The following is a 10,408-nucleotide window of genomic DNA, read 5'->3' as shown; positions in this document are numbered from 1 at the left end:
CTGTTGTAGTACTGTGCCATGATGTATATTAGTTACCAAATAAAGTGTAAACTAGTAAAAAAAAAAACATACAATGTTAATACCCTACTTGGTTATAATGGAGTAGGTTATAGTGGGAAATTGGCAAAAACAGCCACCATTACTCCCTCCCTCCCTCCCCCACACACATGGTCCGTTATAATGAGGATTTACTGTAATGCTTGGTGTTAGAATAACACTGTCCAAGTCCACCGAAAACCATAGAGTTGTAGGCGTAGCCCAAGTCCGTGACACAGACCAGACTTCCCACCAATGGTTCCATCTACACTTCACACTGCCTCAGAAAAGCAGCCGACATAATCAAAGACTTGTCCCGCCCGCTCTCATTCCTCCTTCTCCCTGCTCTCGTCCGGCAGAAAGTTGAAAGTCCACGCCATCAGACGGAGAGAGGAACAGCTTCTTTCCCTCGGTTATCAGGCTTCTGAACACTCCTTCCAAAAATTAGGTGCTGTCCAATTCACCTCGACCCCATTGGCGGCACTGGACTCTGTCTCTGGAACTGATGCAAGAGATCGTCAATGCAGAGATCCATGATGGCACCAATGACTTGGATGAAGGGATTAAAAGTACCATTAGCAAATTTGCAGATGATACAAAGCTGGGTGGTGGTGTGAACTGTGAGGAAGATGCTATGAGGTTGCAGGGTGACTTGGACAGGTTGTGTGAGTGGGCGGATGCATGGCAGCTACAGTTTAATGTGGATAAGTGTGAGGTTATCCACTTTGGCGGTAAGAATAGGAAGGCAGAGTATTATCTGAATGGTGTCAAGTTAGGAACAGGGGACGTACAACGAGATCTGGGTGTCCAAGTGCATCAGTCACTGAAAGGAAGCATGCAGGTACAGCAGGCAGTGAAGAAAGCCAATGGAATGTTGGCCTTCATAACAAGAGGAGTTGAGTATAGGAGCAAAGAGGTCCTTCTGCAGTTGTACAGGGCCCTAGTGAGACCGCACCTGGAGTACTGTGTGCAGTTTTGGTCTCCAAATTTGAGGAAGGATATTATTGCTATTGAGGGCGTGCAGCGTAGGTTTACCAGGTTAATTCCCGGAATGGCGGGACTGTTGTATGTTGAAAGACTGGATCGACTAGGCTTGTATACACTGGAATTTAGAAGGATGAGAGGAGATCTTATCGAAACGTATAAGATTATTAAGGGGTTGGACACGTTAGAGGCAGGAAACATGTTCCCAATGTTGAGGGAGTCCAGAACAAGGGGCCACAGTTTAAGAATAAGGGGTAGGCCATTTAGAACTGAGATGAGGAAAAACTTTTTCAGTCAGAGAGTTGTAAATCTGTGGAATTCTCTGCCTCAGAAGGCAGTGGAGGCCAATTCTCTGAATGCATTCAAGAGAGAGCTAGATAGAGCTCTTAAGGATAGCGGAGTCAGGGGGTATGGGGAGAAGGCAGGAACGGGGTACTGATTGAGAATGATCAGCCATGATCACATTGAATGGTGGTGCTGGCTCGAAGGGCCGAATGGCCTACTCCTGCACCTCTTGTCTATTGTCAAAGCCAGACGATCCTTTGTGTGGTCATCACAGAAGTGGACCTGCAATCACGCCCTTTATCAAGGACCTGTATACAGTGGATGGCTCAATCGCTTGTCCAGGTTATAAATTCTCTTGTTTCTTACCCTAAGGGATTTGCACCTGTCTAAACTAATATTTTCCTCTTTCCATCTTCCACATCGCCGCTGAGTTCACCACAGCGAGGTTTAAAGAACTCAATAGTCAGATGGCAAATAATAGCTAAGGCTCCCAGCAGCCCTGTGAGGTGAACAGCAGTGTAGGTGCTGGTGAACTGGCTTGGCTGGTTCTCTGCCGGCCGTTTGCTGTTGTGCGTCTTTTTTAATTAAAAAAATAACAGAAATACAGCGTGGAAACAGGCCCTTCGTCCCACTGAATCCACGCTTGCCCCGTACATTAACACTATCCTACACACACCAGGGACAATTTACTATTTTACCAAGCTAGTTAACCTGTACGTCTTCAGAGTGTGGAAGGAAAACGGAGCACCCGGAGAAAACCCACGCAGGTCATGGGAAGAATGTACAAACTCCTTCCAGCTGCGCCCGCAGTCAGGATCGAACCCGGGTCTCTGGCGCTGTGAGGCAGCAACTCTACTGTTGTGCCCCGTCTTGTAGCAAAGGGCTTGAGGTACTGAAAGCATGCCCTGTAAGCCCTCACCTAATACTTCTGCTTTTTAATTTAGTTTTGTCTAGACAGTGCGGTAAACAGGCCCTTTGGTCCACCAAGTTCGTGCCGCCCAGTGATCCCCGTACACTAGCACTATCCTACACACACTAGGGACAATTTACAATTTTACCAAAGCCAATTAACCTACAAACTCCAACCTACAAGCTCTCGAATCGGTGATTTGTTAAAACTTCAGGACAATTTATTTGTTTCATATCATCTCACAAACTCCAGGATGCCTCATGTTTTTGTAAACAATCTTTTCAACTTGGTATTGGTATATTATTGTCACTTGAAAATCTTTCTCTCTACTAACCTTTACTAGGTTAATTCCCGGAATGGCGGGACTGTCATATGTTGAAAGACTGGAGCGACTAGGCTTGTATACACTGGAATTTAGAAGGATGGGAGGGGATCTTATCGAAACATATAAGATTATTAAGGGGTTGGATACGTTAGAGGCAGGAAACATGTTCCCAATGTTGGGGGAGTCCAGAACCAGGGGCCACAGTTTAAGAATAAGGCGTAGGCCATTTAGAATGGAGATGAGGAAAAACCTTTTCAGTCAGAGTTGTAAATCTGTGGAATTCTCTGCCTCAGAAGGCAGTGGAAGCCAGTTCTCTGAATGCATTCAAGAGAGACCTAGATAGAGCTCTTAAGGATAGCGGAGTCAGGGGGTATGGGGAGAAGGCAGGAACGGGGTACTGATTGAGATTGATCAGCGATGATCACATTGAATGGCGGTGCTGGCTCGAAGGGTCGAATGGCCTCCTCCTGCACCTATTGTCTATTGTCTACCCAGTCAAATCACATCGTACACGAGTATAATCAAGCCATACAATAAGACATGGTAGCAGAAGTAGATCATTCGGCCTATCTAGTCTGCTCCGCCATTTGATCATGGGTGATTATTTCTCTACCCCATTGTCCTGCCTTCTCCCCGTAACCTTGTACAACCTTACTAATGAACAACCTATAAATCTTCACTTTCCATTGGCATCACACATTGTACTAAAAAAACAGAATGCAGAATATACACTGATGAGCCAAAACATGTCATCATGGGCACTCTGACCGGTGTGCATTTACGCAGCCCCATACGCAGCAGGGTGCGATGCACTGTGTGTTGTGACACATTCCTCCCGTGGCCACCATTAACATTTTCTGTGACTTGTGCCACAGTCGACCTTCTGTCGGTTCGGACCAGACGGGATAGCCTTCGTTGCCCTCGCGCATCGATGAGCCTTGGGCGCCCAACACCCTGTCTGTCGCCGGTTTGTGGTTTGTCCCTCCTCGGACCACTGTCGGTAGGTACTCACCACTGCTGACCGGGAGCACCCCACAAGCCTTGCCGTTTCAGAGATGCTCTGACCCAGTCGTCTGGCCATAACAATTTGGCCCTTGTCAAAGTCGCTCAGGTCTTTACTGCTGCCCATTTCTCCTGCATCCAACACATCAACTTCAAGAACTGACTGTTCACTTGCTGCCTAATATATCCCACCCCTTGACAGGTGCCATTGTAACAAGATAATCAATGTTATTCACTTCGCCTGCCAGTGGTCATAATGTTTTGGCTGATCGGTGCAGTATTACAGTGTTAGTTACTGCCCTCCCTCCACAGCTGTCACACTATATTCTGAACTGATCTTTCCTTTCTTTTGGCACTACCTTTTATGCACACGTACGATTTGATTGTACCTATGTATGGTATTATCTGAAGGTAGACGTAAAGTGCTGGAGTAACTCAGCGGGTCAGGCAGCATCTCTGGAGAAAAGGAATGGGTGATGTTTCAGGTCGAGATCCTTCTTCAGACTGAGAGTCAGATGAGAGGTAAACTAGAGGTATGAAAAGGTGCAGAACAAATCAGAGCCAGCACCAATGGCCAACGAAAGGCGGAGCCCACAATGGTCCATTGTTGGCTGTGGAGGTGGTGATAACGAAAGGCTACAAACAGTAAAACGAGTAGGACGACTAGGGTGGGGGAGGGATGGAGACAGAGGGAATGCAAGGGTTACTTGAAATGAGACAAATCAGTATAAGAAAATAACTGCAGATGCTGGTACAAATCGATTTATTCACAAAATGCTGGAGCAACTCAGCAGGTCAGGCAGCATCTCGGGAGAGAAGGAATGGGTGACGTTTCGGGTCGAGACCCTTCTTGAAGAAGGGTCTCGACCCGAAACGTCACCCATTCCTTCTCTCCCGAGATGCTGCCTGACCTGCTGAGTTGCTCCAGCATTTTGTGAATAAATCGATTTGTACCAGCATCTGCAGTTATTTTCTTATACTGATTTGTCTCATTTCAAGTAACCCTTGCATTCCCTTGCGACCCGAAACGTCACCCATTCCTTCTCTCCCGAGATGCTGCCTGACCTGCTGAGTTACTCCAGCATTTTGTGAATAAATGAGACAAATCAGATTGGGTTGTAAGCTGCCCAAGCGAAATGTGAGGTGCTGTTCCTCCAATTTGCATGTAGCCTCACTCTGACATTGGAGGAGGCCCAGGACAGAAAGGTCAGTGTGGGAATGGGAAGGGGAGTTAAAGTGTTTGGCAACTGGGAGATCGCGTAGGCCAAGGCGGATAGAGCGTTGGTGGTCAGCAAAACAAATCGTCCAGTCTGCACTTGTATAGGAGTCCACATCGAGAACGACGGATACAGTAGATGAGGTTGGAGGAGGTGCAAGTCTGGCTGGATAGCATGGAAAACAACATTTTTCACACATGCCAATAATAAACAAATATCAACACGGGAGGGACTGAGGAGCGGGGGGGGGGGGTAGAGGCATAGTCTGGATGTGACTGCCGATACCAAAGAGAGTGACGGATGCCATTGCATTGCTTGCTACTTACTGTCACTCCACTTTAGAGATGAACCCTGGTTTTAGTGGGATCACTCCGGCACAATATGGCCTCTCCAATCCTCGACAAACTCGGACTACCATGCCTGCAAAGACCCAATCTCCAACTGAGTCTCATCTTCAATCCTGTCCCCCATCCGAGACACCAAACTGTTCATCAAAGTAATGAGCAGAATGCAAGGACACTCCGCAGTTACACAAATGCCGAGACAAACTGGCTATACTGGGCTGGTCAGGCACAGCTGTGGAGAGAGGAACTGTTGTCGGTTCAGGCCAATCTGACCTCATCAGAATTGAGCTGCTGGGAATAAAAACAGGTTTTAAGATGCCAAGAAAGTGATGGAGGAAGAGAGGACAAAAGTGGCAGCCAGTGACAGGCAAGAAAGATGTGGAAAAACAGGCCAATACAGTTGAGGCCGCGTTTGGAGTATCGTGTTCAGTTCAGGGCACAATGTTATTGGAAAGATGTCAAGTTAGAAAGGGCACAGAGAGGATTTACGACGATGTTGCGAGGAATCGAGGGTCGGAGCTATAGGGAGACGTTGTGCAGGCTGGGACTCTATTCCTTGGAGCGCAGGAGGATGAGAGGTGATCTTGTAGAGGTGTATAAAATCATGAGGAATAGATCGGGTAGATGCACAGTCTCCTGCCCAGAGTAGGGGAATCAAAAAACAGAGGTTTAAGGTGAAGTGGGAAACTGAGGAGTAACTTTTTCGCACAAAGGGTGGTGGGTGTATGGAACGAGCTGCCGGAGGAGGTAATTGGGGCAGGGACTATTGCAACATTTAAGAATTAGACAGATAGGACAGGTTTAAGAGGGATATTGACAAAACGCAGGTAGGTGGGACTAGTGTAGATGGGGCATGTTGGTTGGTGTCGGCAAGTTGGGCCGAAGGGCCTGTTTCCATGTTGTTTGATTCTATGACTCCCGAGGCAGAGTCAGAAACTGAAATGGTCCATTATGGGAAGATGAGGCACATGGTGTCTCCCTCCACAGATGCTTCCTGACTAGTTCTCTGAACGTGGCAACACAGGTAGACAGGAATGAGTTGCCAGAGGATGCTGTAGTGATGAGTACAATCACAATGTTTCTTGGACAGACACACCATAGAAACTGTTTTGAGGCATGTGGCATGGTTTGCCACAGGTGCAGCACACTCAGGGATGTCTCTGGTGACCACAGTCGTAGTTTTCGAGGCGATCAGGCAGCAGTGTGACGGAGAGTGAAGTTTCCATCCTTGTCTTCACCCTCACACTGTGACAATGTGCACACCTCAATGCCAACACTCCTCTCCCCGTCCACGCACCTTCTGAGGACTGCGAGCACGTCTGGGTCCGTCCGATGTGTGCACGATCGCTGTCCACTCCTGCTGTGGGAGCGGGAGGCGGCCGCACAGCGAATGACGACACTCTCTTCTTGTTGAAAGTAGCCACCATCTTGGAGTTTATTCACAAAATGCTGGAGTAACTCAGCAGGTCAGGCAGCATCTCAGGAGAGAAGGAATGGGTGACGTTTCGGGTCGAGACCCTTCTTCAGACTGATGTCAGGGGGGCGGGACAAAGGAAGGATATAGGTGGAGACAGGAAGATAGTGGGAGATCTGGGAAGGGGGAGGGGAAGAGAGGGACAGAGGAACTATCTAAAGTTGGAGAAGTCAATGTTGGAGTTGATATCCTGAGGGAAATCAATCAAGTCATTCTGCACAGTGGCGCAGCGGCAGAGTTACTCCCTTACGGTGCCAGAGGCCCGGGTTCAATCCTGACTACGGTGCGTGGGTGACTGTACAGAGTTTGTACGTACTCCCTGTGACCACGTGGGTTTTCTCCAGGTGCTCCGGTTTCCACCCACATTCCAAAGACGTGCAGATTTGTAGATTAATTGGTCTGAGCGCGTGGAGAATGTACGTGCTCCGTGCAGGCAGCACCCGTGGTCAGGATTGAACTAGCGACTCTGGCGCTGTAAGGCCGCAACTCTACCGCTGCGCCGCCGTGCCAATAGACAATAGGTGCAGGAGGAGGCCATTCGGCCCTTCGAGCCAGCACCGCCATTCAATGTGATCATGGCTGATCATTCTCAATGATCAGCCCCAAGTGCCGCCCCATACACTTGGCCAGGTACAAAACCTTTGGGCCACTGTCATTGAGCAGTCCGTCTCATTCTCAAACCATTGCTGCTCTTGTTTCATAATAAAGACCTGGAGTCATTGTCGGGGACACAAGTTCGCTCTGACACATCAGGTGTGAAGCCACAGTATCTGGAGTCAGGGCTAGCAGGATTCAAGACCCTTAGTCCTGATGGCCACGTCTATCAGTGACCAACAGGCAATCAGCAGCAAACTCCATTACTGTTGTAAACAATTTAATAACTATATATAATATAATATAATATATATATATTGAATAAAACACCCAAAATAACACTGAACATACATGGGCGAGCTCTCACCACTATACTGTCCTGCCATGGTCAGCCAATGGAGGAGGAAGGGACAGAGAAACAGGGGGGGAAAAAAAGTATTTTAAAACCAAGAGTCACCGATATATTTAAAATAAAAAATAAAATATATAATCTGGGCGATCCATCCTCTCAGGCTAAAGCCATTTTAAAATCAGGAGATTGAGCCAAGGACCGTGTGGGGGGTGGGCACTCTGGGTCCCCCTGTAAAGTTTGGGGAAGGGGATGCCTTCGGTAGAATCTCCCCCATCCCCATCCTGGACCACCCCCCTCCCCCCCACCCACCCACCCACCCTTCCCAGTGGCGATGGCCTGGTGTTTTGTTCACTGCCCTGTGGTCTCTGAATGTCCGGGCTGCAAACGCACAGGTCCAGGGTTATTGTTTGCTCCAGGTCCTCTGACCGGCGATTCCTGGCGGTTGCAGCAAACACTGGTCGTCTGGGGGCCGACAGACACGCCCATGGAGTCACCCTGTCCGGTCGCGTAATCGTGTCAGATTCACCGCCTCTCAACAGGAGGACCTGCAGGGGAGGAGGCATAAGATAGCAGCTCTCACCACGGCCCCACTACCTCCCTCAGCCTCCCCGCGCTCAACACCACCCTTACACCGACACTGCTGCCCAGCGCCGACCTTCACCACCTCCCCGCCCGTCCGCTCACCGGGACCACCCACACTGACCGGGACCACCCACGCTGACCGGGACCACACCCACGCTGACCGGGACCACCCACGCTGACCGGGACCACACCCACGCTGACCGGGACCACACCCACGCTGACCGAGACCACCCACGCTGACCGGGACCACCCACGCTGACCGGGACCACCCACGCTGACCGGGACCACCCACGCTGACCGGGACCACCCACGCTGACCGGGACCACCCACGCTGACCGGGACCACCCACGCTGACCGGGACCACCCACGCTGACCGGGACCACCCCCGCTGACCGGGCTCACCCACACTGACCGGGACCACCCATGCTGACCGGGACCACCCACGCTGACCGGGACCACCCCCGCTGACCGGGCTCACCCACACTGACCGGGACCACCCATGCTGACCGGGACCACCCACGCTGCTGTTGCCGACCCATTCCTTTACTTCACCCCCCCCCCCACCGACTCCTGCCTCTCCACCACCCACCAGCGGGCCAGAGCCGTCGCCTCACCCACGTTCCAGGCTCAGCAGCCTCCACGTTCCTACACAACAGGGTCCGACTCTCCTGGGTCCCACTGCTCCCCCCCCCCCTTCCTACAGGGAACCTCAGTATTGATTCCACAGGGTCATCATCTTCCCCCTCTTTTAACCAGGTCACCCCGACCACCCCCTACCCATACACTAATCCTCACGCCCCCCCCCCTCTGTGAACCCCTACCAGCCCTCGCCTCAACCTGTGTCCACTCACAGGCCCCACTCTGACCCCTACCCCCACCCTTGTGTCTTCACCACCACCCCCCTCACTAGACCAGAAACGTCACCCATTCCTTCTCTCCAGAGATGCTGCCCGTCACGCTGAGTTACTCCAGCATTTTGTATCTCCCCACCCGTATAACACTGTCCCGTCCTACAACACCGCTCCCACTCATTCTCCTGACTGCCTCTACTCTGACGCCTCTGCAACCTATACCTCTCCAACCTGTGCCCCAAACTCTTCTTCATACATTCCAGGAGCAGAATTAGGCCATTCGGCCCATCAAGTCTATTCCGCCATTCAATCATGGCTGATTTATCTTTCCCTCTCCACCCCATTCTCCTGCCTTCGCCCCATAGCCCCTGACACCCTCTACATACTCTGCACTAGAAAATTATCTTCTCACCTTAAATTTGTTTTGGTTTAGAGATACAGCAGAAACAGGCCCTTCGGCCCACCTCTCGTTAGCACCTTTTCCACCGGCCAACAATGACCTGGCCATTTTGGACTCCTCCCTTCCTGAGATCACCTGTTGCCAGCCCCAATCTGTTCTGCCCTCCAGTTTCCTTACCTCCCTCCCCACCTCTATCATTCATTCTGAAGATTCCCCCCTCAATTCCATCCAAGGACCCAAACAGTCTTTCCAGGTGAGACAAAGATTCACCTGCACCTCCTCCAACCTCATCTATTGCATCCGCTGCTCTAGATGTCAACTTATTTTCATCGGCGAAACCAAGCGCAGGCTCGGCGATCGCTTCGCTGAACACCTGCGCTCGGTCCGCATTAACCAAACTGATCTCCCGGTGGCCGAGCACTTCAACTCCCCCTACCATTCCCAGTCTGACCTTTCTGTCATGGGCCTCCTCCAGTGCCATAGTGAGGCCCACCGGAAATTGGAGGAACAGCACCTCATATTTCGCCTGGGCAGTTTACAGCCCAGTGGTATGAACATCGACTTCTCCAACTTTAGATAGTTCCTCTGTCCCTCTCTTCCCCTCCTCCTTCCCAGATCTCCCTCTATCTTCCTGTCTCCACCTATATCCTTCCTTTGTCCCGCCTCCCCTGACATCAGTCTGAAGAAGGGTCTCGACCCGAAACATTGCCCATTCCTTCTCTCCCGAGATGCTGCCTGACCTGCTGAGTTACTCCAGCATTTTGTGAATAAAAACCTTCGATTTGTACCAGCATCTGCAGTTATCTTCTTATATTCATTCTGAAGAACCCTTCCGACCTGAAAAGGCACCTATTTCTTTTCTCCAAAGATGCTGCCTGACCCGCTGAATTACTCCACCATTTTGTATCTCCCTGGCTTCGGCCCTGCAAGTCTACCCCGACCATCGATCACCCGTTCACACTAGTTTCATGTTCTCCCATTTTCTCTTCCACTCCCTGCATATTATGGGCACATTTACAGACACCATTTGACCTTCAAACCCACACGTCTTT

General features: G+C 50.5%; 1 protein-coding gene across 3 annotated transcripts in view; it reads right to left on the bottom strand.

The window, feature by feature from the left end:
• Nucleotides 1-7,850: 7,850 nt before the first annotated feature.
• Nucleotides 7,851-10,408, bottom strand: part of tcf20 (transcription factor 20) — an 86,111-nt gene continuing 83,553 nt past the window's right edge. For all 3 annotated transcript variants that reach the window (XR_013549525.1, XM_078430561.1, XM_078430562.1), the window contains one exon: nucleotides 7,851-8,068. The gene's annotated coding sequence lies outside the window, so the exon portion shown is untranslated. The remainder of the gene's footprint in view (nucleotides 8,069-10,408) is intronic.

This window comes from Rhinoraja longicauda, chromosome 40 (assembly GCF_053455715.1).
Source record: "Rhinoraja longicauda isolate Sanriku21f chromosome 40, sRhiLon1.1, whole genome shotgun sequence".
In the NCBI taxonomy this organism is placed as follows: Eukaryota; Metazoa; Chordata; class Chondrichthyes; order Rajiformes; family Arhynchobatidae; genus Rhinoraja; species Rhinoraja longicauda.
This window is presented reverse-complemented; position numbering and strand designations above follow the sequence as displayed.